General features: G+C 31.4%; 1 non-coding gene across 1 annotated transcript; it reads left to right on the top strand.

Annotated features, from left to right (window-relative positions):
- Positions 1 to 979: 979 nt before the first annotated feature.
- LOC131172286 (small nucleolar RNA R71) lies at positions 980 to 1,086 on the top strand. Its single transcript, XR_009142768.1, has one exon. It is a non-coding gene; the product is annotated as a small nucleolar RNA R71 (small nucleolar RNA).
- Positions 1,087 to 8,743: the final 7,657 nt, after the last annotated feature.

The raw sequence follows: 8,743 nt of genomic DNA on the forward strand, positions 1-8,743 counted from the left end.
GGCCCGACCCACTAGTGATATTGTCCGCTCTGGGCTGAAGCCCTCACGGTTTTAAAATGCGTCACTAGGGGTTACGAACCATCAACTTATAAACCCAGCATCTCTCCCGTGTTTTGTCGATGTGGGATTTGCCTAGGGTGTTACAATCCACCCCCCTTATGGGACTCAGCGTCCTCGCTGAGGTTTGCCCCACCATCGTTAAAGGTTGCACGCGGAGCGGCTCTGATACCACAAATGTAATGGCCCGGCCCACTAGTGATATTATCCGCTCTGGGCCGAAGCCCTCACGGTTTTAAAACACGTCACTAGGGGTTACGAACCACCAACTTATAAACCCAGCATCTCTCCCGTGTTTTGTCGATGTGGGATTTGCCTAGGGTGTTACATAATGGCCCGGCCCACTAGTGATATTGTCCGCTCTGGGCTGAAGCCCTCACGGTTTTAAAATGCGTCAATAGGGGTTACGAACCACCAACTTATAAACCCAGCATCTCTCCCGTGTTTTGTCGATGTGGGATTTGCCTAGGGTGTTACATGGTTTCTCCATGTTGGATCATAAGTTGCAGAAAATGGGTTACCACCTGGTCTTTGATTGTAGCTCCCCACACTTGAAAAATCTTAACTAAGTGCAGAAAAATCAGCTGCACAATTGACATTTGTAGCTCCAACTTCTACTAAATTATTATAACCTCCAGCTGAAGAATCTACTTTCATGCTTAGCTTGTCCATTTTCCTTGTCAAAGCATCAAACTTAGCGTTAATCATATTCATGGCATCAAGCTCAAACATACCAGCTGGTTTCTTGATCTCATTCCTCTCACAACTCCATTGGTAGTTGTTATAAGCAATTTTATCTAGAGCAGAAAAAGCTTCATCTTTAGATTTCTCCATAAGATCACCTCCAGAAGATGCATCAATTATACTTCTAATAGCTGGTGAAACTCCATTGTAAAAGTGTTGAACAAGCATCCACTTAGGAATCCCATGATGTGGACATCTTCTTTGCAAATCCTTGTACCTCTCCCATGCTTCATATAAGCTCTCATCATCTCTAGGTTTGAAAGAAGTTAGCTCATTTCTTAGCTTAGCTGTCTTGCTTGGTGGAAAATATTGAGCTAAAAATGCTTGAGAAAGTTCATCCCATGTTGTGATAGAACCCGGTGGCAAAGAATGTAACCACTCTCTAGCTCAGTCCTTCAAAGAAGAAGGAAATAATCTGAGTCGAATTGCATCATCAGAAACTCAATTTATCTTCAATATATCATTGATCTCAAGAAAGTGTGCTAGATGCACATGTGGACTGTCACTTGGACTTCCCCCAAATTATGATTGTTATACCATCTGACACAGTGCAGGCTTCAATTCAAAATTATTAGCTTCTACTCTTGGTCTTGTGATACTTGGCATGAAATCCCCAATGTTAGGATAGGCGTAATCCTTCACAGAGCGGTTGTTATTGTTGTTGGCTATTTCTTCTTGTAATTGCTCTTGCTCTTGTGCTCTTTCTTGTTGTTGTTAAGCTTTAAATTCAGTTTTTCTCCTCTTAGATTCTGCTCTTAAAGCTCTTGTTGTCTTTTCTATTTCTGGATCAAAGAATAAATTGATTTCTTCACTTTTTGTCCTTCTCATAAAATAAAGTACCTGAAAAACAAAATAAACAAATTCTCAAAGTAAAAAGAAAATAAAAAGAAAATAAAATGCCTAAATTAACCAAAAAAACAATATTTCAATATCAAACAAAAATCAAATCTCCGGCAACGGCGCCAAAAACTTGATGGGCGTATCCACAAGTATATGGGTCATCTTAAGTAATAGAGTAATGAATCAAGTATCGTTCCCACAAGGATTTGCCGTTTGAGTACCAAACTATGAATGAAGCGATTATTTGGACTAATGATTGATGAATAAATGGTAAATGTAAATGAGCAAAGTAAATTGATTAATCTAATTGGAATGGGTAAAGAGCAAGCAAATAAATTCTAAATCTAGATGCAATTGAACTAAATTAATAACAGGTAATTTAAATCAAAGTCTATTTATGTTTAAAAGTGATTCCAGAGTTGGAGGTTTATGTATAAATTAATTGGGATTTGTCTTGGGTATTCCAATTTTAAGGGAAAAATAGAGTTCGAAGAAAATTGATTCTAAATTCCTTTGATATCTTTTTCAAGCAAACCAAAGTGTGTTCTAAAATAACCAAACCAACTTTCGTATGTTATTTGATTACTTTAAAACCCATTAAGTTTTGTAACCAATCATTAATTCCTCTTAAAATCCTAGTTTATTTCTAAATCTAGCTGATTTTAAGTTCCAATCCTTGATTATCTATCAATGACTTTCATCTTTCGGTCATTCAATCAAAGATTAACACAATACCCAATGGGTACCAATATTAGGTAAGTAAATCAAGCACACAAAGAAGGAATCAAAACTCGTATTTATGTAAAATAAGGAAATACCCAGTCTAAATCCACAAATTAATCTAAAACATATATCCCAACTCTGAAATCTAAAGAGTTTACTCACTCATAATGGTATTTACAAGAAAGATTGATAGAAAAGTAAAGAAAAACATAATAAGAGGACTAAAATAGAAAAACCCAGGTAGAAGTACCCAAAACTCTAGTTTCTGGAGCTCCAAAAGATGGTTGCAGCAACTCCTCTCTAGAAAAAATGGTGTTCTCCTCCTCTCTCTATTTATATTTCTTTCCTTTTTGTTTTCTCCCGTTTCCTCTTATGGCAAAAATTAGGAAATGATGAATTTATATGGTCCCAAAAAGTTACCCTAAAAGTACATAAGAGCCAAGGAGTGGATAGAAAATGAGGTATAAAATTATCCAAGTCAGTAGCATTATTCACGTTCTGGCAATCTGCTTAGGGTACGGCTTAACCCTAAGCAGCTTCTTAGCAAATTTCAGCCTCTGGTTGCACTATTTGCTTAAGGTTAAGCAGACCTTCAGCAAATCTCGGCAGACTTGGAGTAAAATGGACTTTTCCGCTCATGCTTGACTTCCAGCTTGACTTGTGCTGCACCTTAAGCACTACTGCTTTACTCTAACCAGGATCTTAAGCAATTCTCGGCAAGTTGTAGAGTAAAAGCTTGAATATGTAGGGTTTAAGCCGTGCTTGACTTTCAGCTTGAATAGGCTTAAGGTTAAGCTTATATGACATACCCTAAGCAACATCATAAGCAAAGTCTCAAGCAAATTTTGGCTAACTTGCTCTTTCAAAACTTGATTTCTTCAACTTTCCTCAATGCTTAAAGAATTCTAAATTTCTTTAAATCACTTCCTAATGCACTCATTGATCTTCGATTTGCCACAAAATCCTATCAAAAATAACAAAATTACAAAAATCAAATATAAAGTATCTAAAGTTAACAAATAAGCTAAAATAAAGCTAAAAACATAAAATATACTAAAATATAAGGGTAAAATGAATGCAAAACTACCCTAAAATGCCTATATGAAATGAGTGTAACACATGTATATATTTATGGGTTGATCCTCAGCATGTTCTCCCATGTTTTGCATGAAATATGTTGCTTTATATTTTTGTTTTTGTGCTATATCATTTTTGGGAAGATAGTTGCCCCATTGTATTGTATGGATTATATCATGTGCTATGTATTATTATATGTTTATAAAATTAAAACCATTATTATATAAATGTAATATTTGAATTACTTAATGTGCAATAATTAAAGTATTTAAGCAGATAAAACATTGGCCACAATGTCTTACAATTTGCAAAGAATTGCAATTTCTCCACTAATTTTCTCCACTAATTTCAAACATTTTAGTGGAGAAATTTTTTCCCACTAAAAAGGAGATCAATTTGTGAGGGATTGCTATTTCTCCAGTAATTTCAAATATTTTACTGGGGAAATTTTTTTCTACTAAAGAAAAGATCAATTTGTAGTGGATTGCCCATTTCCCAACTAATTTCAAATATTTTAGAGGTAAAATTTTGTCCCTCTAAAGATGATACCAATTTGTGGGGAAAGTAAATTTCCCTGCTAACGAGGAGACCATTGAGTGGGGAAGGTGACTTCTCCACTAATATTCATCTTTAGTGGTGAAATTTAATTTCCTCACTAATATTAATCTTCATTGGTGAAATTTAGTTTCCCTTCTAATTGATTTAATGACACATTTTTAGTGAGAATTAGTAGGGAAATTAAAAAACAAAAAAAATTCTTGTATAGTATCTATCCTATTCTTTTTAGTTTTATTAACCAATAATTGCAGTAACATTTATATGCAATTTGATTGGTAGAAATACATGTAATTATAATAATATTAATCTTTTCTAATAAATAGTGTTTTTACAAAGAGAAATTTTAGAAAAATAGTATTTATTATTAGCAGTATTGAAAAATAATAGAAATCATTTTTTTTATTTATTATGCTAGCTTTGTAGATTTATAAATATGTTTCAATTCTAACCTATTAAATAGGATAAAATTGTTATCCATCTAATAGTTTAAGCTAAATTTTATAAATTTAAAAAAATTTGTAAAATTTAATATTCTTTATAATTATTCTATATCTATATAAATCTGTGATGGAGAGAGAATATTGGGTTTGACAAAAACATCCATATTAATTTATTATAATACAATAAAAGACTATTATACTTTTTTAAAAAGATATTATATTAATTTTTTTATTTTTCAGATAATGTCATGTAATATTAAATTTGTAAAGTCTTATATGAATCCAATTCTTGAATCCCAATTTTATTTGAACTCTAAATCTTATGTTAGAAAATTTTAAACTATGGTGGGCATAATAATTTTCAACTGCAACAAAGCTAATAAATCAATATTTATACTAACATTCCACTTGCAAAGTCCTATATGCAGGAAAATACTTTAATTTATCAAGTTTAGTGATTCGACCCTTTTTTCAAGGAAGTTTCGTGATTTACTTGGTTATTTTAAATATTATAATATTAATTTTTATTTATTGTGATTCTTTAACTTGAAAATATTGCTAATTCATGATGATTCTTTAATTTGTAATATTGAAATTGAATGCTTTAACCTAATGATTATTTGAATATGCAAAAGATTTTATAATTGTGCAGGTCCAAACTTGCAGATCGAGGAGTACTTTTTCACAGGTTATTGGTGTCTTATATCTCATCAAAGCTTCTATCTCCTGAAAGTACGGATTTGAAGCTAAAGCCAATAAAAACATGTGTTTCTCTTTTAAGTAAAAAAATGTAGAATCTTATTATTATCACTTAAGCAATTTAAAATTACTTAATTTTTTGATTCTTTTATTTATTTATTGAAAAGAGTAAGTTGTGTTGGAGGAGTTAAAAATAAGAGAATAAGTGTAACTAATGTAGGAAGATGACTTGTATTCATTATTTTGCAGTAAGAAATTTGTATCTTCTAAAGAAGACTGAAATTTATTTATGATAACAATTAACTAATAATAGAGATGAAATCTCCTAAATTATACTATATACTTTCATATTTTATTTTTTATGTGTTTATATTATTCTTGACACAATTCAATTAACAAAATATTATAGGATGTCAAAAAAAGCAACCTTAATATCTTAAAGCCTCTGCATATTTGGACTCAAGCATTAGCAAGCCAATTATTTGGATCCAATTTCATCTTTTGAAATCTAATTCTAATGAATCTATCGTTTGGGCCCATAGTACATCAATTAACAACAGGAAGACAATAAAGGAAGCAAAGTCAACACCAATGATTTGAAGTTTGGTTTTTATTTTCTTCACCTATAGTTGTCAGTCACTTCAAAATTTAATTATTTGTTTTAATTACATGTTAATTTGAATTTAATTAATGTGTCTAAAAGTTACATGCTATTATTTTTTAATTATTATCCTCAAATAATCATAACATAAAAATAAAATTTATTATTAACAATATTTTGTAAGGTATAATTTTAAATTCTAAATTTTAACTATTTCTATAATTATTATTTTTTTATTGTTATATTATAATTATCATATTTTTAACTATTTTTTCTTATTAGTTTTACTATCATTATATTTTAATTATTATAATATGCAATACTCTCACATTAGATAGTTTCGTACATTCTGCTGTTCTGATGACTAATGTTTGTTCGGACGGTTAGAACGTCTAGAACCACACTTAAATCACAGAGAGAAACCATAAATTAAATTAATAAAAATTAAATAAGGTTCAAGGAAAATAAAAAATTGGAGTATAAATCGATTAAATGAGCTTAAGTTCCCGGCGATGGGTGACCTATCCGGGAAGCGACTGTGAGTTCAGTTGTCACTCTAAATTCATCTGAAACTCTATAAAATCCTTAATTAAGGATTAATTAAGAAATTATTGGGAATTAATAAATCAAATATATGAAAAGGAAATAAGCACAAATAAGTAAATCAAAACCTAAGGTGAAAAAACAAATGCTAAGGACTTATCAGGTATTATATGAAGGATGAATAAAAACTCGCTAAGAGTAAAATTTTGTCAATTAATTTTAAGAGTCCAAGATTGACCAAAAGTGAGACAAATTAAATTAATGAAAATTAGATTTGTATAACTAATTGTGATTATAAAAATTAAACATAATTATCCGAAGTCAAATTCTAATGATTATGGAAGACTACTTATTTACAACTTTGCCACACACATAATTACCAAAATGCCATTAATGAATTAAATAGGTTAAATGTTATGGAAAAAAAAAATTCATTCATCTTCCTCCCTTGGTTGTCGTCCTCCTCCCTCTTTCTCTACCTCCATTGTTGATCAAATCAAACTCCAAAATCTTTGATTTCATCTATGATTCCCATAGCAAATCAAATTAAAACCTTGAATTAGCCTTAGATTAAAAGAAATGAAGCAAGGGGTGATTTGTGAAGATAGAAATTGGGCCAAGTGAGGTAAGTTAAGATTCAAGTTTAATTATTTGTTAATTCATTGAATTTGAGTTGATTATTTAGAAATTGTTGTGGAAATTGCTTGAAATCATGCAAGATGTGAAGAAGTGAAATTAGGTCTAAGGTTATGGAGTTAGGGTTTTGATGGTATGAAACCTAATTGATGCTATTAGATGTGCATTATGACCATTTAAAGTGTATTTGTAAGAAATAACTTTGGTTTGGTCAAGAAATTAATGAAATTAAAGTTGTTCTTGAGGTGTCATAAATGCTGAATCTGGATAGCTTAAGTCCAGTGGGGTTATTAGCTCATAACTTAAGCTACATAACTCCAAATGAGGTAAAACCAATGGGAAATGAAACCTAAAATGCCAAAACTTTCATGTAGGACACTTAACCAGAAATGGCCGGAAGGTACCTCAATAAGGGCTAGAATCTGGCAATAAAAACCCTAAATATGGAAAACTGACCAAATAAATAGTACTTACTTATTTAAGCATAACTCACTCTATAAAACTCCAAATTTAGTGAATCTTGAACCGTTGTAATCCTGAGACATAAGTGAACAATTCATATGAAGACCATAATGCCAAATTATGGTGGTAACCCACCCAAATTAGCTAAACAAAGTAGGACTAGAAAGTTGACTGGATTCTGAAACTAGCCTAGAAACTTAAGAAATTGCCACCTAAATAGTTTTGGCAAAATGGCCATAATTGAAGCTATATAGATGCAAATTCGGTGATTCTAAAGCCAAAATAAGCATAAGACATAGAACTACGTTTTGACCTAGATCCAGATATAAGGGCAAAGTGGTTGAAATGTTAAAGTAAGTTAGAACTTGAAAACTAAAATTTCCTGCAACTCAGAAATTTTGCCCTGTGACCTCCGTGTGGTTAACAAAGCATAACTTCTTTTGTACATCTCTAATTGAGGTGCTACAAAATGATTTAGAAACTTAAGATAAAGGCCTAAAACTTTGTTTCAGAGACCTGGTATAAATTCTGGGAGTAAAGCACCTAAATAGTGAGTGCAAATTCTGGTGAAAATCTTGAAAATCTGTGAATCGCAGGGTAACACACCCAGGAGCAATACCTAGTGTTTTGACTATAACGGATGATTTAGACCTCCGAATTGAGTGATTCAAAATGATAATTAAATCTAAGACATAGAGGAACAATTTTTATGAAGATTACTTTGAAAAATATGATTGGAACTACGTTAAAATTAGGTTTAAAGGTCATGTTCTAATGCTGCCCTGCAGTTGGGTATGGTCAGAATGTGTAGCAATCTTAGGAATTTAATTGATTAGATATGAGTGGAAGTTAGAATGAGTATTAAAACTTTGAAATTGTATATTTTCAACGGAGAATTGAACTTTGAAACAAAGGGAGAATTAAGCCCAAGAAATATGTCTAAGTTAAGGTTTGTGCACAATTTGATTTCCTTGTATTTTAAATTTCAAATGAAATGAATGAACTTTCTATAAATCAAAATTGAGTTTCCTTTGTAATTGTGAAACATTTCTATTGTTTTGGGAATTTTTGAATGTTAAAATGAGTTTATTAGTGTGTTGAAAAGGCGAATGTTGGCCATTGATGTTATTGTAGCAAGGGGGTGGCCGGAATGAATGTATTTTAGAAGTGTTTGAGAAATTGTTGTATTGCCAACCCTATGTGTTGAATTATGATGATTTGAAATGCTTGGGTATTTGAATGAAAATTATTTAAATTGTTTTGAAACGACAGTTGGCATGACAAATTTGTTTGCTTCTCTTATTAGTAATGGTTAGTGAGGTTGAGATTGTTTATATTACCTCCCTCTCAGACTTGCCAGTTA

The sequence above is a fragment of the Hevea brasiliensis genome, chromosome 13 (genome assembly GCF_030052815.1).
Source record: "Hevea brasiliensis isolate MT/VB/25A 57/8 chromosome 13, ASM3005281v1, whole genome shotgun sequence".
In the NCBI taxonomy this organism is placed as follows: domain Eukaryota; kingdom Viridiplantae; phylum Streptophyta; class Magnoliopsida; order Malpighiales; family Euphorbiaceae; genus Hevea; species Hevea brasiliensis.